The 22,991-nt window shown below is 43.1% G+C and overlaps 1 pseudogene; it reads right to left on the bottom strand.

Moving 5' to 3' along the window:
• Positions 1-2,984: 2,984 nt before the first annotated feature.
• LOC101139300 (large ribosomal subunit protein P1-like) lies at positions 2,985-3,322 on the bottom strand (annotated as a pseudogene).
• Between the last annotated feature and the right edge of the window lie 19,669 nt (positions 3,323-22,991).

Below are 22,991 nucleotides of genomic sequence, written 5' to 3' on the forward strand. Positions count from 1 at the left end.
AAACACTATCATAATTGTGAAGAGCTTCTTCCAACTTCTGGGTCACTTTTTGGAAAAATATTATTTGTTGTAAGAAATGCTGGAGACACAAATTTTCAAAGGAAATGCTCAAGCATTGGTTTGGATTCACAATTCTAAAAACACCCAACTCATAATAAGGGTGTGATGGTCAGTTTTATGGGTCGACTTGGCTAGGCTACTCTACAATTCCCAGCTATTCAATCAAACACTAATCTGGGTGTTGCTGAGAAGGAATTTGGTAGACATAAAGTTCATAGCAGTTGCCATTAGGGACATTATCTAGATAATCTGGATGGGCTGGATTCAACCAGTTGAAAAGATTTGAAAAGCAAAGCTGAGACTTCCCTGAAGAAAAAGCAATTCCACATGTGGAGTGCAGCTGCAGCTGTTGCCTGAAGCTCCAGCCTGCTGTTCCTGATGGCTTGCTTTCCGGATCTGCCTAGCCAGTCCCCACAATTGTGTAAGTCAATTACTTGCAGTAAATCTTTGACTATATATCTCCTGTTGGTTCGGTTTCTCTGGTTGAACCCTGAATGAGTTGAAAGAGGAGTGCTCAAGAGACAAGTTAGGTGAGGAAGTTTTCTTTGGAGAGAGGTATGCTTTGATTTCCTTCCCTCAAATGGGATGGGGCTTCCATGGGACTCCTAAGAATGTGACATATGCTCTATGAAGTTGGGGGCAGCATGGACTGATAACAGTTTCTCAGGATAAGAGCAGGTGGGCTACCTCCTTTAGCAGACAAGCCACCTAAAACCAGGACAGAGACTTCCAAGTAAAAATATGAATTGAATATACATTGACATTTACTCCCTTGTGAAAACTGACTGAAATGATAGTACATGGACTTTGTAAAAAATCATAAGAATAGGAAGCCTAAGAGAGGAAACAACAGGAGCAAGATTTTCTTGGGAAGGAAATAAAAGAGTGATTGAAAAATCTAGCAGAACCTATCAGTATCATCTGAGTACATAAGCAGCTATTGGAAAAGAAAAAAAATCTCAATATTCCTTATGGGAACAACAGAAAATACAAAAATTCAACTCCAGATTCCCGGAAGAGGCCTTTGGGTAAGCACAGACATTCACTACTTTAGTGCTGGATTACTCTGAATTTTCAAAAGTGGATATTAGTATCAGAAGATACAATTAACTTAATGTCACCATAAAATAAAGCCAAATCAATATCTAGGGGTATTGGTTATGGGTTTGTGTCCTCTCAGCTTCAAATTCACTCTGTTAATTTCCCTGCACTGTGAAAACAATTCTGGGATCTTCAAAGGATTTTCCTTTGCCAGCTGGCACAATGTTAAGCTTTGTCAGTAGAGGGGTTCTAGAAAGACATTGCAAGAGAGAAAAAGGGGTTTTGCTTTCTGATTCCCTGTGCTTCTCTCAGCAGGCTCCTGCAAGAGTTTAGTGTGTGGGGTGTGGGATGAGGCAGTAGCCCCCAGAGGCCAGCAGCACTCCCCTTCCCAACACCAGCCCCCGGTCTTGAGCAGCTTTGTAGCCCAATGCCTCTGGTGAGCCCCAACAATTTTCCCTAGCACACTGGAGGATAAATTTCCACAAATTCCAGAGGACATGCCACCATAGTGACTTCTGTGCCTTTCTGTGAGCCACAGCCAAGTTCTCTCCAACAAAGTCTGGCTCTCAGCCCAGTGCGGGGGCTTTTCCTTGGATGCTCCATCTCACCTAAGAGACCTGGGGATAGTGGCTGCTCTTTATATCTGCTATTCCTGTATTCTTTAGAATTCTCTCTTGACTACTCAATGTAGGTACACCAACCTCATCGTTTAGTGCTTAATTCTTTATATTAAACATTTCCTGTTTAAATTACTATGTGTTTCCTCTTTCCTGATTGGATTCAGACTGAGACAAGAAGAAAAAAGTAGCAAACTTGATACACATTAAATTTTTAGAATTTTACTTTATTTTTTGTTTTGTTTTGTTTTGTTTTGAGATGGAGTCTCCCCCTGTCACCTAGGCTGGAGTGCAATGGCACAATCTTAGCTCACTGCAACCTCTGCCTCCAGGGTTCAAGTGATTCTCCTGCTTCAGCCTCCCGAGTAGCTGGGACTACAGGTGCATGCCACCATGGCTGGCTAATTTTTGTATTTTTAGTAGAGACAAGGTTTCACCATGTTGGCCAGGCTGCTGTTAAACTCCTGGCCTCAAGCGATCCACCCGCCCTGGGCCTCCCAAAGTGCTGGGATTACACGGTGAGCCACCGCGCCCAGCCTAGAATTTTACTTTGAAAGTACAAATGGAATAATTTGTATAAATCTGTTTGAGTCTGCCAGTGCTACATTTAAAAACTGTCCTCTTCTCCTGTCAAGTTCTTAAACGATTGCTGAGTAAGACTAAAGTATTGCCTATATTCCTGCTAAGAGTCAAGGTAAAGGACATGATCCAGGTGTGTACAGTATAGTGAGCTTCCTAACGCTGAACCTCTGAATTGCAGACCCACCCTCTCAGGCACAGGCAAGGGTGCATCAGGACAAGCCCTTCTTTCAGAAGGGCAGGGCTGGTACTCCAAGCTTACTACATGGTAAGGTCAACGCAGCTCATGCAGTCTGGTGGTGGCTCCCAAGATGGAAGGGAATGGGCTGGGGCCACAGCTTCCTGGTTTCTTCTTCCAACCCTTAAATTAGGTAAATCAGTCTTTCCTCTAGGAGAAGGAGAGAGTAAGTGGGTATGGAGACGCCAGGAGTATTTTACAATGATGCTCTCCATGTGCCACTCCCTTCAACAAGGTCCATGCCATTTTCATATTACTTTTCTGGATTTCACAAGGATGTATAAAAAAAGACATAGGCATAGTTGGATTATAACACGTATCAGTTAAAATCCCGTGTTCATAATCTCCTAGTGCCTATATGGGTCACAAAATAACATTACAGGTTGTGTTTTTTGTGTTTTTTTTTAAGAGTTTGGTTTTTTATTGAACATGTTACAAAAGAGATTTCGTCAAAAAAGACCAAAGCCCATGCATCATCAGACTCCTCGGATTCTTCTTTCTTTGATTCCACTTCCCTCTCTTCAGCTTGAGCTGCAGTGGTGGAGGGAGCAGGACCTCCCACTGGTGCAGCACCAGGTGCTGGAGCAGGTCCGCTGGCCTCTCCAGCGCATATGAGGCTCCTGATGTTGACATTGTCCAGGGCCTCTGCAAACAAGCCAGGCCAGAAAGGTTCAACATTTCCACCAGCTACTTTAATGGTGGCATTTATCTTATCTTCCATGATGGTCACCTCAACATGCAGAATGGGGCCTGAGTAGATGCAGGTGAGCTCAGAGACAGAGTCCATGGTGCAGGTGAGTACGGGGCTGATGCTGCTGGGAGTGGTGCTCATTGTCAGATCAAGTGAGGGCCTCACTCCAAGTCAGCTTTAGCTTCCTCGGAAGAACTCAGCACCTTGGCAGCAGATGACAAAAGGATTTTGTATGGTTTTTTTTTAACATAAATTATGTACGGAAATTTCAAAAGGTGAAACCATAGACATAGTTAGACATAGTTAGACAGCCATTGTATCAGACACCAATTCCGACTGGTTTAAACAGAAAAAGGATTTATTAAAATGATACTGGGCATCTCAGAATTTCTAAGAAGGCTGAACAACCAGGTCTAGAAAATGGGCAGAAAGGAAGGGTTGCTAGTCATTCAGCACAGCAGCCATAATCATGCCAGTCAGGAAAGACCTATCCCCTCTGCAGGATGCTGGTGCTGTGGCTTGCACCACCGGTCCTGAATATTCTCTTGCCCTTTGCCCCTAGATAACAGACAGGGCAGCTATGGCAGCCATTGTCAGAAAGAACTGTCCACTTGGCTTGCTTCTTTCCAACACTAGCTTCAGATTCAAAGTCCCACTTAGATGCATCTGACTGGCTGAACCCAGGTCATGTGCTTTCTTTCCAACTGTTAGGTGATCTGGGAAAGTGATTATCTGTCGCTCCCATCTTCTTATTGTGGAAGGAAGACAGCAAGAAATGTTCATAGGGAATTCTCTAAATATAGAAAAGAGATCCACATACTAAGAAGTCAAGAGAAAAAAGGGCAAATATGCACTACAACTATTTGTTGCTTTAGTGCAAGTAGCCACATGTTTGCACGGATTAAAACAGGTCATGCCGGCCTGGTGCGGTGGCTCAGCCTGTAATCCCAGCACTTTGGGAGGCCGAGGGGGGCAGATCACTTGAGATCAGGAGTTTGAGACCAGCCTGGCCAACATGGGGAAACCCCATCTCTACTAAAAATACAAAAATTAGCCAGGTGTGATGGCGGGCACCTGTAATCCCAGCTACTTGAGAAAATCTCTTGAACCCGAGAGGCAGAGGTTGCCGTGAGCTGAGATCGTGCTACTGCACTCCAGTCTGACTGACAAAGTGAGACTCCATCTGAAAAAAACAAACAAACAAAACAGGTCATGCCTAAACCCACGATTTTGTATCCTGTAGCACCTTCATATTCAGCAGAGAGATGAAACACAAAGTTCAACTTTTAAAGAATTAAAGTCCACAAAACAAAAACGTTAATACAACAATAAATGCTTTTCTTCATTTAAACTAGGAGAACCAAGAAAGAAATATCTAAATCAAGAATATTAAAGTTTTCATATTTACCATATCATACATTTTACCTTTTATTATTTTTTATTATACTTTAAGTTTTAGGGTACATGTGCACAACATGCAGGTTTGTTACATATATATACATGTGCCATGTTGGTGTGATGCACCCATTAACTGGTCATTTAACATTAGGTATATCTCCTAATGCTATCCCTCCCCTCTCCCCCGACCCCACAACAGGCCCCGGTGTGTGATGTTCCTCTTCTTGTGTCCATGTGTTCTCATTGTTCAATTCCCACCTATGAGTGAGAACATGTGGTGTTTGGTTTTTTGTCCTTGCGATAGTTTGCTGAGAATGATGGTTTCCAGCTTCATCCACGTCCCTACAAAGGACATGAACTCATCATGTTTTATGGCTGCATAGTATTCCATGGTGTATATGTGCCACATTTTCTTAATCCAGTCTATCATTGATGGACATTTGGGTTGGTTCCAAGTCTTTGCTACTGTGAATAGTGCCGCAATAAACATACGTGTGTATGTGTCTTTATAGCAGCATGATTTATAGTCCTTTGGGTATATACCCAGTAATGGGATGGCTGGGTCAAACGGTATTTCTAGTTCTAGATCCCTGAGGAATCGCCACACTGACTTCCACAATGGTTGAACTAGTTTACCGTCGCACCAACAGTGTAAAAATGTTCCCATTTCTCCACATCCTCTCCAGCACCTGTTGTTTCCTGACTTTTTAATGATCGCCATTCTAACTGGTGTGAGATGGTATCTCATTGTGGTTTTGATTTGCATTTCTCTGATGGCCAGTGATGATGAGCATTTTTTCATGTGTATTTTGGCTGCATAAATGTCTTCTTTTGAGAAGTGTCTGTTCATATCCTTCGCCCACTTTTTAATGGGATTGTTTGTTTTTCTCTTATAAATTTGTTGGAGTTCATTGTAGATTATGGATATTAACCCTTTGTTAGATGAGTAGATTGCAAAAATTTTCTCCCATTCTGTAGGTTGTCTGTTCACTCTGATGGTAGTTTCTTTTGCTGTGCAGAAGCTCTTCAGTTTAATCAGATCCCATTTGTCAGTTTTGGCTTTTGTTGCCATTGCTTTTCATGTTTTAGACATGAAGTCCTTGCCCATGCCTATGGCTGAATGGTATTGCCTAGGTTTTCTTCTAGGCTTTTTATGGTTTTAGGTCTAACATTTATATCTTTAATCTATCTTGAATTAATTTTTGTATAAGGTGTAAGGAAGGGATCCAGTTTCAGCTTTCTACATATGGCTAGCCAGTTTTCCCAGCACCATTTATTAAATAGAGAATCCTTTCCCCATTTCTTATTTTTGTCAGGTTTGTCAAAGATCAGATGGTTGTAGATGTGTAGTATTATTTCTGAGGACTCTGTTCTGTTCCATTGGTCTATATCTCTGTTTTGGTACTAGTACCATGCGATTTGGTTACTGCAGCCTTGTAGTATAGTTTGAAGTCAGGTAGCATGATGCCACCAGCTTTGTTCTGTTTTGCTTAGGATTGTCTTGGCAGCGCAGTCTCCTTTTTGGTTCCATATGAAGTTTAAAGTAGATTTTTCCAATTCCGTGAAGAAAGTCATTGGTAGCTTCATGGGGATGGCACTGAAGCTATAAATTACCTTGGGCAGTATGGCCATTTTCATGATATTGATTCATCCTATCCATGAGCATGGAATGTTCTTCCATTTGTTTGTATCCTCTTTTATTTCATTGAGCAGTGGTTTGTAGCTCTCTTTGAAGAGGTCCTTCACATCCCTTGTAAGTTGGATTCCTAGGTATTTTGTTCTCTTTGAAGCAATTGTGAATGAGGAGTTCACTCATGATTTGGCTCTCTGTTTGTCTGTTATTGGTGTATAGGAATGCTTGTGATTTTTGCATGTTGATTTTGTATCCTGAGACTTTGCTGAAGTTGCTTATCAGCTTAAGGAGATTTGGGGCTAAGACGATGGGGTTTTCTAAATATACAATCATGTCGTCTGCAGACAGGGACAATTTGACTTCCTCTTTTCCTAATTGAATACTCTTTATTTATTTCTCCTGCCTGATTGCCTTGGCCAGAACTTCCAACACTATGATGAATAGGAGGGTGAGAGAGGGCATCCCTGTCTTATGCCAGTTTTCAAAGGGAATGCTTCTAGTTTCAGAAGGAATGGTATCAGCTCCTCTTTGAACCTCTGGTAGAATTCGGCTGTGAATCTGTCTGGTCTTGGACTTTTTTTGGTTGGTAAGCTATTAATTATTGCCTCAATTTCAGAGCCTGTTATTGGTCTATTCAGAGATTCAACTTTTACCTGGTTTAGTCTTGGGAGAGTGTATGTGTTGAGGAATTTATCCATTTCTTCCAGATTTTCTACTTTATTTGCATAGAGGTGTTTATAGTATTCTCTGATGGTAGTTTGTATTTCTGTGGGATCGGTGGTGATATCCCCTTTATCATTTTTTATTGCATCTATTTGATTCTTCTCTCTTTTCTTCTTTATTAGTCTTGCTAGCGGTTTATCAATTTTGTTGATCTTTTCAAAAAACCAGCTCCTGGATTCATTGATTTTTTTGAAGGGATTTTTGTGTCTCTATTTCCTTCAGTTCTGCTCTGATCATAGTTATTTCTTGCCTTCTGCTAGCTTTTGAATGTATTTGCTCTTGCTTCTCTAGTTCTTTCAATTGTGATGTTAGGTTGTCAATTTTAGATCTTTCCTGCTTTCTCTTGTGAGCATTTAGTGCTATAAATTTCCCTCTACACACTGCTTTACATGTGTCCCAGAGATTCTGGTATGTTGTGTCTATGGTCTCATTGGTTTCAAAGAACATCTGTATTTCTGCCTTCATTTCGTTATGTACCCAGTAGTCATTCAGGAGCAGGTTGTTCAGTTTCCATGTAGTTGAGCAGTTTTGAGTGAGATTCTTAATCCTGAGTTCTAGTTTGATTGCACTGTGGTTTGAGAGACAGTTTGTTATAATTTCTGTTCTTTTACATTTTCTAGGGAGTGCTTTACTTCCAACTATGTGGTCAATTTTGGAATAGGTATGGTGTGGTGCTGAAAAGAATGTATATTCTGTTGATTTGGGGTGGAGGGTTCTGTAGATGTCTATTAGGTCTGCTTGGTGCAGAGCTGAGTTCAATTCCTGGATATCCTTCTTAACTTTCTGTCTCATTGATCTGTCTAATATTGACAGTGGGGTGTTAAAGTCTCCCATTATTATTGTGTGGGAGTCTAAGTCTCTTTGTAGGTCTCTAAGGACTTGCTTTATGAATCTGGGTGCTCCTGTATTGGGTGCATATATATTTAGGATAGTTAGCTCTTCTTGTTGCATTGATCCCTTTACCATTATGTGATGGCCTTCTTTGTCTCTTTTGATCTTTGTTGGTTTAAAGTCTGTTTTATCAGAGACTAGGATTTCAACCCCTGCATTTTTTTGTTTTCCATTTGCTTGGTAGATCTTCCTCCATCCCTTTATTTTGAGCCTATGTGTGTCTCTGCATGTGAGATGGGTTTCCTGAATACAGCACACTGATGGGTCTTGACTCTTTATCCAATTTGCCAGTCTGAGTCTTTTAATTGGAACAGTTAGCCCATTTACATTTAAGGTTAATATTGCTATGTGTGAATTTGATCCTGTCATTATGATATTAGCTGGTTATTTTGCTCGTTAGTTGATGCAGTTTCTTCCTAGCCTCGATGGTCTTTACAATTTGGCGTGTTTTTGCAGTGGCTGGTACCATTTGTTCCTTTCCATGCTTAGTACTTCCTTCAGGAGCTCTTTTAGGGCAGGCCTGGTGGTAACAAAATCTCTCAGCATTTGCTTGTCTGTAAAGGATTTTATTTCTCCTTCACTTATGAAGCTTAGTTTGGCTGGATATGAAATTCTGCATTGAAAATTCTTTTCTTTTCTTTAGGAATGTTGAATATTGGCCCCCACTCTCTTCTGGCTTGTGGAGTTTCTGCTGAGAGATCTGCTTTTAGTCTGATGGGCTTCCCTTTGTGGGTAACCTGACCTTTCTCTCTGGCTGCCCTTAACATTTTTTCCTTCATTTCAACTTTGGTGAATCTGACAATTATGTGTCTTGGAGTTGCTTCTCGAGGAGTATCTATGTGGTGTTCTCCGTATTTCCTGAATTTCAATGTTGGCCTGCCTTGCTAGATTGGGGAAGTTCTCCTGGATAATATCCTGCAGAGTGTTTTCAAACTTGGTTCCGTTCTCCCCATCACTTTCAGGTACACCAATCAGACATAGATTTGGTCTTTTCACATAGTCTCATATTTCTTGGAGGCTTTGTTCATTTCTTTTTCTTCTTTTTTCTCTAAACTTCTCTTCTCACTTCATTTCATTCATTTCATCTTCCATCACTGATACCCTTCCTTCCAATTGATCGGATCGGCTATTGAGGCTTATGCATTCGTCACATAGTTCTCGTGCTGTGGTTTTCAGCTCTGTCAGGTCCTTTAAGGATTTCTCTGCATTGGTTATTCTAGTTAGCCATTCATCTAATCTTTTTTCAACGTTTTTAACTTCTTTGCCATGGGTTCGAACTTCCTCCTTTAGCTCGGAGTAGTTTGATCATCTGAAGCCTTCTTCTCTCAACTCGTCAAAGTCATTCTCCATCCAGCTCTGTTCCATTGCTGGTGAGGAGCTGAGTTCCTTTGGAGGAGGAAGGCACTCTGATTTTTAGATTTGTCAGTTTTTCTGCTCTGTTTTTTCCCCATTTTCGTGGTTTTGTCTACCTTTGGTCTTTGATGATGGTGACGTACAGATGGGGTTTTGGTGTGGATGTCCTTTCTGTTTGTTAGTTTTCCTTCTAACAGTCAGGACCCTTAGCTGCAGGTCTGTTGGAGTTTGCCAGAGGTCCACTCCAGACCCTGTTTGCCTGGGTATCAGCAGCGGAGGCTGCAGAACAGCGGATATTGGTGAACAGCAAATGTTGCTGCCTGATTGTTCCTCTGTAAGTTTTGTCTCAGAGGAGTATCCGGCCATGTGAGGTGTCAGGCTGCCCCTACTAGGGGGTGCCTCCCAGTTAGGCTACTTGGGGGTCAGGGACCCACTTGAGGAGGCAGTCTGTCCATTCTCAGATCTCAAGCTGCGTGCTTGGAGAACCACTACTCTCTTCAAAGCTGTCAGACAGAGACATTTAAGTCTGCAGAGGTTTCTGCTGCCTTTTGTTTGGCTATGCCCTGCCCCCAGAGGTGGAGTCTACAGAGGCAGGCAGGCCTCCTTGAGCTGCGGTGTGCTCCACCCAGTTTGAGCTTCCTGGTCGCTTTGTTTACCTACTCAAGCTTCAGCAATGTTGGGCTCCCCCCCAACTGCCTCACTGCTGCCTTGCAGTTTGATCTCAGACTGCTGTGCTAGCAATGAGCGAGTCTCCGGGGGCGTAGGCCCCTCTGAGCCAGGCACAGGATATAATCTCCTGATGTGCCATTTGCTAAGGCCATCAGAAAAGCACAGTATTAGGGTGGGAGTGACCCAATTTTCCAGGTGTCATCCGTCACCCCTTTCCTTGGCTAGGAAAAGGAATTCCCTGACCCCTTGCACTTCCCGGGTACAGCAATGCCTCGCCCTGCTTTGGCTCAGGCTCAGTGCACTGCACCCACTGTCCTGTACCCACTGTCCAATAATCCCCAGTGAGATGCAACCAGTACCTCAGTTGGAAATGCAGAAATCATTCGTCTTCTGCATCGCTGACACTGGGAGCTGTAGACTGGAGCTGTTCCTATTCGGCCATCTTGGCTCCACCCCTCAACAAATGATTCATTTTACCTTTTAAAACTAGAAGTATTCAATATGTGGGTGTGGGGATTTAGAATCCTTTTCTCAGCTCAGAAACTGTGGCTCAAGCCAATATTCAAAATGGCAACCAAACTTTCCATTTCCTACCCCCTACTTTTTCTTTAGTATTCAGCTTTGGTAACAATGTTGATAGTTCTTGGCATGTTGCCCCTTAGTTATTATTTATCTTAATATTTGCTACAATTTGTGACTCATTTTGGAAGCGAGGTTAGGTTAGAATATAAAAAAAATAATATTATAAAAAGGCTTTTGCATAGTAGCATTTAGTTTGCTAGGCTAGAAGCCACCAGAGTTAGAACCCCTGCACATTTTTCCACATACAGGAACACATTAGTAATCTTAGAACATAACTGCATGTGTCAAGAATATCTTTAAAAAGTGCTTTTTTGTTTTTTAGACAGAGTTTTGCTCTTGTTACCCAGGCTGGAATGCAATGGCACACTCTCAGCTCACTGCAACCTCCGCCTCCTGGGTTCAAGCAATTGTCATGCCTCAGCCTCCCAAGTAGCTGGGATTACAGGCGCCTGCCACCACACTTGGCTAATTTTTGTAATTTTTTAGTAGAGATGGAGTTTCACCATGTTGGCCGGATGGTCTCGAACTCCTGACCTCAGGTGATCTGCTGCCTTGACCTCCCAAAATGCTGAGATTACAGGTGTGAGCCACCATGCCTGGCCCTAAAAAGTGCTTTTTAAAACCTGCTTGTAAATCGACATTCTACATTCTTGATTATGTATTTTATTTGTCTATACTTTTCCAGGAAATCATATTTGAAATTGGCATTCTGATCCAATCATAATAAGCATCATAAGCTTGGTTGATATGAGTTTGTTTCTGAGCCCACAAAGCCAAGCACTAAATCGTTGAGCATATTCACTTCCTCAAGGAAATGAGTTCTGTCCTCTGAGGCCTCTCAGGTGAAGCTACTCATCTTTCCTTTCTAATCTCTGGACATAACTGTGTTTTTTATGGTACATAGAATAGTGGAAAGAGCATGAATTTTGGCACAGATCTGGGTTTAAAACCCAGCTTTGCCATTTACTGTGGGCAAATTACTTAAGCTCTTTGAGGCTTGTTTCTTCAACTGTAAATTGGGAATGATATCTACTTGGAGGATGGTGGGTAGGATAATATTCCTAAGACACCTATTCCTAAGACACCTAGAAAATAGTAGGTGCTCAATAAAATGGTAGCTATTATTCAAATATTTACAAGTTAGCAGGTAACTAAGAAACTTAGGATCCTAGTGAGGGAAGAACACTCCATTGAACTCATTCCTTTACTTCCCAATGGTACAGAAAAAAACATTGCAACCTACTCTAGGACAAGGGAGATTGCACTGTTACCACAGCTTCAACTTTATTACTCTTTTTTTTTTTTCCAAGAAATGGGGTCTCACATGCCAGGCTGGCCTCAAACTCCTGGCCTCCAGTGAAAGTGATCCTCCCACCTCAGCCTCCCAAACTGCTGGGATTACAAGCATGAGCCATTGTGCCTGGCCACTTTATTAATCTTGAATAAAGTTTCAGTTCCCACTTTGTGCAGTTTATGGATCCCCTTCTCTAAAATGACTTCCCGTCCCTGTCCTCTTCTTCCTGTCCCTTGATCCACAACCCAGATAACTCCTGTTAGTCCTTCAAAATTCAGCTCAGACACATGGATCTTTATTTCCTGTTCTTCAAATAGGCCAAGCCTGTTCCTGTCTCAGGGACTTTACCCATGCTGTTCCCTTCTCTTGCATCATTCTGCCGACAGAGCTTCATAGACTGGCTGCTTCTTATCCTTCAAGTCTCAGCTTAAGTGTCACTATTTCAGAGAGATCTTTCCTAACCACCTCATGCACATATTTACCCCACAGTCATCTGCTATCTCATTAGTTGCATTATTTTATTCATAGGATCATCACTACCTGAAGAAAGAGCTCATTTATTATTTTTCTTACATAATGTTCTGCCTTCCACCACTAAGCTTCACTGGATCAGAAATTGTATCTTTCTTTTTCACCACATATAATCTCTGAACCTAGAACAGTGCCTGGTAGGTACACTGTAGTGTTCAATAAAGATTTATGAATCTGCTCAGGGAAGCCTTTCTTTACCCCTAGGCTGAATTAGATACATCTTTGAATTCCATTATCCTTTGGGCATGTTTCTTTGTATAGCACCTGAACTATATTGTAATTGCTAATTGTGCTATTTTAAAAATACTTTTTATGCATCCTTCCATGGTAGTAAAGCTTTTAGGGGTGAGATGGGAAAGAAGAAGGAAAAGAGGTAAAACCCAAGAAGATAGCAGGTTGGAAACAATACCGGGTTGTCAGTAAGAATGCTAAATCAATGGAGTTTTCAATCCATTTCTCATTAAAAACTTTCCAGGGATCTGGAGAGAGGAGAATATCTTCTTGGGAACTACAAGCCTGTCTTGGAGCATAGCAGTGGAGTAGAACTAGTGTCCTTGTGCAGTCAGGAATCCACAGGGCCCTGAGCCTCCCTCAGCCCCTGAGTGGCATGGAAGGACTATGTAAGCTCTTCATGTCACACAGAGGAAAGGAGACAGATGAAATTCTGGTTGGCAGGATTTAGGAATTTTGCTGCAAAGGGGGCTCAGTAAGCCAGTAGCTGAGGGCTGTTATAGGGCAGATGAGGGCATCAAATGAAAGCTCTGGTGAGCCTTAGGATTGTGCAGCACAGAGAAAGCCAAAACAGGGGCCTGGTCCACAGAGGGCCAGTACAAAAACCCACATGTAGGGCCGAGCCCCCTCTTCTGATATAACATCAACCCAGTAAGTTCCATAAAACCCAGATGTCAGCAGGGCATGGTGGCTGGCTCCTGTAATTGCAGCACTTTGGGAGGCTGAAGCAGGTGGATCACAAAGTCAGGAGTTCGAGACCAGCCTGACCAACATGGAGAAACCCCATCTCTACTAAAAATTAGCCAGGCATGGTGGCGTGCGCCTGTAATCCCAGCTACCCAGGAGGCTGAGGCAGGGGAATTGCCTGAACGCAGGAGGTGGAGGTTGCAGTGTTCCAAGATCATGTCACTGCACTCCAGCCTGAGCGACAGAGCAAGGCTCCATCTCAAAAAAAAAAAAAAAAAAAAAAAAAAAAAAAAAAAAAAAAGACCCAGATGTCATCCTGCCACATAGAAGGCTGGAGGAGAAACAGCCCTGACAGGGAGTTAAATTTTGAATTGACTGAATATTTAGGCAAAATAAGGCTGTCTAAACCAGAAAGATGGAAATACCTTTAATTAGCAAATTTGAGGATCTTCCCACACCACCCCCTCCTTCCCATTATTTAGTGAGATAGAGGCTGTGAAGTGTAGACTCCTTACAAAAAAATAAAGATTGGTGCCTTTTTCCTTTTTCCTTTTGAGTTGTAGTATGAAACCCAGCCCCTTGCTGTTATTTTTTTCCTCTCCTTCCCTCTCTTCCACTCTTTAGACTATGCCCTCTTTGAGGACAGTCTATATCTTCCAATTATGCAATCCTATTTTCTAGCACAGAAAGGAGCCATAAATGTGAGCTACATGTATAATTTCACATTTTCTAATAGCCACATTTAAAAACTCTTAAGAAACAGATAAATTTAAACAAAATATTTAACCCAGTATAGCTAAAATATTATCATTATAATGTAATCAATATAAAAATTATTAATGACATAATTTTTTTATCAAGTCTTTAAAATCTGGTGTATATTTTACATTGACAACACATCTCACTTTGGGCTAGCCACCTTTCCAGTGCTCAATAGCTATGTGTAGCTAGTTCTTAACCTTATTGGACAGGAGAGGTCACACACAAGCACATCCATAGAGTAGGTAAAAAATAAATGTTCAACAGAAGAATTTATAATACTAAATGTTATCATTATAATATCTTCCTGCCTCTTAAGAAGGTTTTGTTTTTCTTTCAAAGTGGGGCAGTACAACAAATTTTACTTTACCTTTGAAATATAACATCTACAACGCTTAACCAATAATATATTTGGCATTAAATTTAGAAACAATACATAAAACATATCTTTTAACACGTCTTAAAATGCAGATTCAGGTATGACGTTGGCTTTACTGTGTTTGTGTGAAATCATGGCTCAAAAAACTAGCAGTCCCTTGTATAATAAATATATGTATACTTTGCCCTAAATTGCATGGGCCATAGCTGACATTTGTGTAGCCTGTTATAATCTACTATTATATATTAATATTTCATAGAATCCAGAGACTGTTTTTTAATTCAACTGAGATTGTTAAATATGAATTCTAAATTTCTCTTCAAAGAATTAATATGTCTGTATGTTCAATTCTTTGCCTTCTACCTTTAAACATAACTTCCTCGTAAAGCAACCTTTTCTGATTACCTACTGCAACCAGACTCATTCTCCACCTTGACTCATTCCGATTACCTACTCCACCCTGACTCATTCTCCACCCTGACTCATTCTGATTCATTCTCCATCCTGACTCATTTCATCATCATTTGTCCCCCCAAACCACTCACCCCATCACTCTCTTTAACTTACTCAATCAGAATTAGTTTAGCCTGTGTGGTCTAACCCTAGCCAATACGGGAATAACACAAGAGTAGTGACCACATGCATCAGGAATAAGAACCCCTTTCCCTCCCTTGTCGAAGTACGCACTCACCATTGCTCCATCGGTAAGGGCACACCTTTCTGTAGAAGTACTTTGCCTTGCTGAGAATTAAAAAGAAAATTTTATATTTGAGTGTTATTTCTTTTGCGGCACTGAACCTTTATTTATAACAATTTGGGGGCTCGTCTGGGATTACATTCCCCTCTGGGGATGGTCTCTGGTTCTCTCTCATGAGGAGGTGTGCACCCTGCCCCTTGTGGCAGCCTCAGGGGTGAGAAATCAGAACCTACCCAGTGCAAGGAATAACCCAAGCTCTCAGCAATGTGAAAAAAAATAAACTGGCCAGCAACCTAGTTTAAAGGATCCTCACATACTGCAGCAATGACTCTGTGCACAGACCAAGGAAGGAGAAGTCGTGGGAGCCGGTAAAGTATTTCCTTGGTGGTTGGGACCAAGAAAACCACAGCAGGGATGGTGAAGTACTCCTTGGTCAAGGTGGCTTAGAGGTTAAAAAGAGGTGAGACATCCCTACTGGGGGGGATTGAACCTCACACAAACCTCCAGTAGTAGAATAGGCAAGAGATTTCCAGTGGGGGAAATTGAGCCTCACCCCAAAAAGGCAAGAAATTTCCAGTGGGGGAAATTGAGCTTCACCCCAAAAGGCAAGAAATTTACAGTTGGGGAAATTGAGCCTCACCCCAAAAGGTGAGAAAATTCTAGTAAGGCAAATTGAACCTTGAACGTTACCCCAAAACCATCAAGATGGGATATACCCTCAAGCAAGACAGGGAGCAAGGGGGACAAAGATGGTAACAAAGATATCCCCCCGGATAGCCCTCTAGGTCTCATGTGAAAACACTGGAAAGATAATGAAAGGACTAAACATAGGAAAAAGCAACAAATGATAAAATATTACTGTTTTATTTGGACTCAGGGACCCATCCTCAAACCCTCAATCTTCTTGCCAAAGTTTGGGACGAATGAGGATGTAATGTGTCAGCTTCTAATCTGATATGTTAATGATAAAAGTCCAGTATCTCAAGAAGAACTAGGCTATGCCCTTTGTTGGAGGCAAGGACCTGCCCTCCTTTCTCCCTTAAAACAAATAAGGAAGAACCCAATCTGGCACCTCAAAATGAAAAGTCAGAGGAGCCAGCTCTCATGCATAAGGACTCCAGCACATGGGATCCCCTAGACTACCTTCCCCCATTCAGTGTCCCCAATCTTTCCCCTCAGACAGCCACTGCTGCCTCAGATCCTGTTCCAAATTCCCCCTCTACTCATGTTATCCCTCCTCCTTATAACCCTGATTCTTGGTAATTACCATCCCACCAGCCTGTTCCCTCCCAACCTAAATAACCCTCTCTAAAAGGACTCCAGCATGAGGTAGAACAATATAAAAAAGATATTCAGAATTTCCCATTTCCCTCTGTACCTAAGAGGTCAGCCCCGACCTTCTTCCCTTTGAAAGAGGTACCACAAGGAGGGGGGGCCATTGGCTTTGTAAATGCTCCCTTAACCAGTTCAGAAGTCTGGAATTTTTAAAAGGAGCTTAAACCACTACTAGATAACCCTTATGGAGTGGCAAACCAAATTGACCAATTCTTAGGGCCTCAGTTATATACTTGGGTCGAGTTAATGTTCATCTTGGGCATCCTCTTTTCAGGGGAAGAAAGGAGTATAATTCGTAGGGCTGCTATGGTAATTTGGGAATGTGAGGACAGTCCCAGTGAAAATGTTCCTACCACAGATGAGAAATTCCCTGCCCGAGACCCCTTGTGGGACAATAACAATGCAGATCACCAGGAAAATATGCAGGACCTAAGGGAGATGATAATAAAAGGAATTTGGGAATCAGTACCCCAAACCCAAAATCTTTCTAAAGCACTTGATATATAACAGGAAAAGGATGAAGTGCCTGTGAGATGCCTAGACAGACTGAGGGAGTAAATGAGGCAATCTGCAGGCCTCAGTTTGGATGATCCCCTTGGGCAAGGAATGTCAAAACTCCAATTTGTCACTAAAAGTTGGCCAGACATTTCAAAAAAGTTACAAAAGATAGACAATTGGGAAGACTGCCCCCTAAATGAGTTTCTCAGGGAAGCTCAGAAACTATACATGAAAAAGGATGAAGAAAAACAGAAAGAAAAGACAAAACTTATGTTTTCACCTTGCAACAGATGGCTCCAAACCCAGGTACTTCTAGACAGAGCTTCCAGGGAGCCAGAAACTATAAAGGGTCTGAACCTCTTTTAAAGGATCCCAGCCTCCATCTGGAGGATCAAGGTCCTTGTCTACCAGCCCCCCTAAAGAGTATGGGGGAGCAAGGTTAAAGAATCCCAGAATTAAGAGGGAGGAAGGACAAGATAGGTGCTATAGATATGGAAGAACAGGCCACTTCAAGAGATGTCCTGAACTAAGAAAGGAGAAAGAAGCCCTTCCACTCATGACTTTCAAGGAAGAATAAGGGGGTAAGGGGCTCTGTCTCTTTTATCTTGAGTCCCACCAGGAGCCCTTGATAAATTTGGAGGTGGGACCTAAACATGAGCTTATCATCTTTTTAGTTGATTCAGGGGTTGCTCGCTCCTCTATTTGTTTCCTCCCATCTAATGTTGTCTCCTCCTCAGAGGAACTTTTATTCTCTGGGGTTAAAGGGGAAGGATGTAGAGCAAAAATGTTATAAAGCACAGAAGTTAGATACCAGGATCACTCAACTTACATTCAGTTCTTGTTAATCCCTGAAGCAGGAATTAATTTACTGGGGAAGGATTTAATGCTAAAGTTGGGCATAGGTCTACAAGTCAGCCCAAGAGGATTCCTCACCTCATTAAACTTACTCACTGTCAGGCTTCTGAGCCAAAGTTCAGCCATTGTAATCCCGGTAACCTGCACATATACATCCGGGTGGCCTGCAGGAGCCAAGAAGTCTGGGGCAACCCAAAACTACAAAAGAAGTGAAACAGCCAGCTCCTGCCTTAACTGATTGACCAACCTTATGACATTCCATTATGACTTGTTCCTGCCCTGTCCCAACTGATCGATCGACCTCATGACATTCTTCTTCTGGACAATTATTCTCATGCTCTCCCCACCATGCAGCTTGTGACCCCCTCCTCTGCTGACAATAGATAACCACCTTTAACTGTAACTTTCCACTGCTTACCCCAGTCCTATAAAACTACCCCACCCCATCTCCCTTTGCTGACGCTCTTTCTGGACTCAGTCCACTTGCCCCCAAGTGAAATACAGCCTTGTTGCTCACACAAAGCCTGTTGGTGGACTCTCTTCACACAGACATGCTTGACATTTAGTGCCATGACTCAGATTGGGGGACCTCCCTTGGGAGATCAATCCCCTGTCTTCCTGCTCTTTGCTCTGTGAGAACATCCACCTATGACCTCAGGTCTTCAGACCGGCCCAAGAAACACCTCACCAACTTTAAATCAGGTAAGCGGCCTCTTTTTACTCTCTTCTCCAACCTCTCTCACTATCCCTCAACCTCTTTCTCCTTTCATTTTTAGCACCACCCTTCAATCTCTCCCTTCCCTTAATTTCAGTTCCTTTCCTTTTCTGGTAGAGATAGAGGAGACACATTTTATCTGTGAACCCAAAACTCCGGTTCCAGTCATGGACTCAGGAAGACAGTCTTCCCTTGGTGTCTAATCACTGTGGGGATGCCTGCCTGATTATTCGCCATCATTCCAGAGGTGTTTGATCACCACAGGGAAGCCTGTCTTGATCCTCCACCTTGGTGGCAAGGACTACCTCCTCTGGGTGACAAGTACCATCCCCCTCTCTCCGTGTCTCTACCCCTGTTTTCCCTAAACTTAACTTTTTACTATAGGCAACCTTCTGCCCTCCATTCCTCCTTCTTCCCCCTTAGCCTGTGTTCTTAAAAACTTGAAACCTCTTCAATTCTCACCTGATCTAAAACCTAAGCATCTTCTTTTCTTCTGCAACACCGTTTGGCCCCAATACAAACTTGATAATGGCTCTAAATGGCCAGAAAACAGCACTTTTGATTTCTCCATCCTACAAGATCTAGATAATTTTGTCAAAAAATGAGTAAATGATCTGAGGTGCCTGAAGTCCAGGCATTTCTTTTACACCTTGGTCCCTCCCTAGTCTCTGCTCCCAATGCAACTCATCCCAAATCTTTCTTCTTTCTCTCCTGTCTGTTCCTTCAGTCTCCATCCCAAGCTCTGAGTCCTTTAAATCCTCCTTTTCTACGGACCCATCTGACCTCTCCCCTCCTTCCCGGGCTGCTCCTTGCCAGGCCAAGCCAGGTCCCAATTCTTCCTCAACCTCCAGTTCCCCACCCTATAATCCTTCTATCACCTCCCGTCCTCACACCCGGTCTGGCTTACAGTTTCATTCCATGACTAGCCATCCCCGACCTGTCCAACAATTTCCTCTTAGAGAGGTGGCTGGAGCTGAAGGCATAGTCAAAGTTAATGCTCCTTTTTCTTCATCTGACCTCTCCCAAATCAGTTAGAATTTAGGCTCTTTTTCATCAAATATAAAAACCCAGCCCAGTTCATGGCCCATTTGGCAACAACCCCTTAGATGTTTTACTGTCCTAGACCCAGAGAGGCCAGAAGGCTGTCTTATTCTCAATATGCATTTTATTATCCAGTCTGCTCCTGACATTAGAAAAAGCTCCAAAAATTGGATTCTGGCCCTCAAACTCCACAACAGGACTTAATTAACCTCACCTTCAATGTATACAATAATAAAAAAAAGGCAGCCAAATGGTAACATATTTCTAAGTTGCAAGTACTTGCCTCTGCTGTGAGAGAAACCCCAGCTACGTCTCCAGCACACAAGAACTTCAAAACACCTAAACTGCAGTGGTCAGGCATTCCTCCAGGATCTCCTCCCCAAGGATTTTGCTTCAAGTGCCAAAAATCTGGCCACTGGGCCAAGGAATGCCCGCAGCCCAGGATTCCTCCTAAGCCAAGTCCCATCTTTGTGGCACCCCACTGGAAATTGGACTGTCCAACTCACCCAGCAGCCACTCCCAGAGTCCCTGGAACTCTGGCTCAAGGCTCTCTGACTGACTCCTTCCCAGATCTTCTCAGCTTAGCAGCTGAAGATTACTATTGCCTGATCACCTCAGAAGCCTCCTGGACCATCACAGACACTTTGGGTAACTCTTACAGTGGAGGGTAAGTCCGTCATCTCCTTCTTAATCAATACGGAGGCTACCCACTCCACATTACCTTCTTTTCAAGAGCCTGTTTCCCTTGCCTCCATAACTGTTCTGGGTATTGACGGCCAGGCTTCTAAACCTCTTAAAACTCCCCAACTTTGGAGCCAACTTAGACAACATTCTTTTATGCACTCCTTTTTAGTTATCCTCACGTGCCCAGTTCCCTTATTAGGTGGAAATGTTTTAACAAAATTATCCACTACCCTGATTATTCCTGGACTACAGCCACATCTCATTGCTGCCCTTCTTCCCAACCCAAAGCCTCCTTCACGTCTTCCTCTTGTATCCCCCAACCTTAATCCACAGGTATGGGACACCTCTACTCCGTCCCTGGCAACTGATCACATGCCCATTACTATCCCGTTAAAACCTAATTACCCTTACCCGACTCAATGCCAGTATCCCATCCCACAGCATGCTTTAAGGGGGTTAAAGCCTGTTATCACTCGCCTACTACAGCATGGGCTTCTAAAGCCTACAAAATCTCCTTAAAATTCCCCCATTTTACCTGTCCAAAAACCAGACAAGTCTTATAGGTTTGTTCAGGATCTGCACCTTATCAACCAAATTGTTTTGCCTATCCACCCTGTGGTGTCCAACCCGTACACTATTCTGTCCTCAATACCTCCATCCACAACTCACTATTCCATTCTTGATCTTAATATGCTTTTTCACTATTCCCCTGCACCCCTGATCCCAGCCTCTCTTTGCTTTTACCTGGATTGACCCTGATACCCATCAGTCCCAGCTGCTTACCTGGGCTGCTGCCCAGACCCCTGCCACAAGGCTTCCAGGACAGCCTTCATTACTTCAGCCAAGCTTTTTCTCATGATTTACTTTCTTTCCAACCCTCTGCTTCTCACCTTATTCAATATATTGATGACCTTCTACTCTGTAGTATCTCCTTTGAGTCTTCTCAACAACATACCCTCCTGCTCCTTCAACATTTATTCTCCAAAGGATATTGCATATCTCCCTCCAAAGCCCAAATTTCTTCCTCATCCATTACATATCTCAGCATAATTCTTCATAAAAACACATGTGCTCTCCCTGCTGATCGTGTCCAGCTAATCTCCCAAACCCCAACCACTTCTACAAAGCAACAACTCCTTTCTTCCCTAGGCATGGTTAGGTACTTTCACCTTTGGATACCTGGTTTTGCCATCCTGACTAAACCATTACATAATTTCACAAAATAAAACCTAGCTGACCACATAGATCCTAAATCCTTTCCCCACTCCTCTTTCCATTCCTTAAAAACAGCCCTAGAAACTGCTCCCACACTAGCTCTCCCTAACTCATCCCAACCCTTTTTCATTACACACAGTCGAAGTGCAGGGCTGTGCGGTCGGAATTCTTATACAAGAGCTGGGACCATGCCCTGTAGCCTTTCTATCCAAACAACTTGACCTTACTGTTTTAGGCTGGCCCCCACGTTATTCCTGATACCACACATGACCCCCATGACTGTATCTCTCTGATCCACCTGACATTCACTCCATTTCCCCATATTTTTTTATTTCCTGTTCCTCACCCCGATCACACTTGGTTTATTGATGGCAGTTCCACCAGGCCTAATCGCCACTCACCAGCAAAGGCAGGCTATGCTGTAGTATCTTCCACAATCTATCATTGAGGCTACCAATCTGCCCCCCTCCACTACCTCTCAGCAAGCCAAACTCATTGCCCTAACTTGGGCCTTCACTCCTGCAAAGGGACTATGCATCAATATTTATACTGATGCAAAAGCCATCAAAGGGCCTCAGACCCCATTGCTCAAGGCAACAATTATGCTGATAATACAGCTAAAGGAGCAACCAGTATTCCTACTTCTGTCCCTCATGGCCAGCTTTTCTCCTTCTCATCAGTCACATCTACTTACTCTTCCACTGAAGTTTCCACCTATCAATCCCTCCCCACTCAAGGCAAATGGTTCTTAGACCAAGGAAAATATCTCCTTCCAGCTTCACAGAATCATTCCATTCTATCATCCTTTCATAGCCTCTTCCATGTAAGTTACAGCCACAAGCCCATCTCTTAAAACTTCTCATTTCCTTTAAGACATTACCCTGCATTAAGGTCCGTTCCAAGATGGCTGAATAGAAACAGCTCCAGTCTGCAGCTCCCAGCATGATTGACACAGAAGATGGGTGATTTCTGCATTTCCAACTGAGGTACCTTGTTCATCTCACTGGGACTGGTTGGACAGTGGGTGCAGCCCACGGAGGGTGAGCCAAAGCAGGGCGGGGCATTGCCTCACCCGGGAAGCATGAGGGGTTGGGGGATTTCCATTTCTTAGCGAAGGGAAGCCATGACAGACTGTACCTGGAAAATCGGGACATTGCCACCCAAAAACTGCACTTTTCCAAAGGTCTTAGAAAAGGGCACACCAGGAGATTATATTCCGCACCTGGCACAGCGGGTCCCATGCTCACAGAGCCTTGGTCACTGCTAGCCCAGCAGTCCGAGATTGAACTTTGAGGCGGTAGCCTGGCTGGGGGAGGAGCATCCGCCATTGCTGAGTCTTGAGTAGGTAAACAAAGCAGCCAGGAAGCTCAAACTGGGTGGAGCCCATGCAGTTCAAGGAGGCCTGCCTGCCTCTGTAGACTCCACCTCTGGGGGCAGGGCATAGCTGAACAAAAGGCAGCAGAAACTTCTACAAACTTAAACATCCCTGTCTGACAGCTCTGAAGAGAGCAGTGGTTCTCCCAGCATGGTGTTTGAGCTCTGAGAATGGACAGACTACCTCCTCAAGTGGGTCCTTGACCTCCGAGTAGCCTAAC

This window comes from Gorilla gorilla, chromosome 19 (assembly GCF_029281585.2).
Source record: "Gorilla gorilla gorilla isolate KB3781 chromosome 19, NHGRI_mGorGor1-v2.1_pri, whole genome shotgun sequence".
In the NCBI taxonomy this organism is placed as follows: Eukaryota; Metazoa; Chordata; class Mammalia; order Primates; family Hominidae; genus Gorilla; species Gorilla gorilla.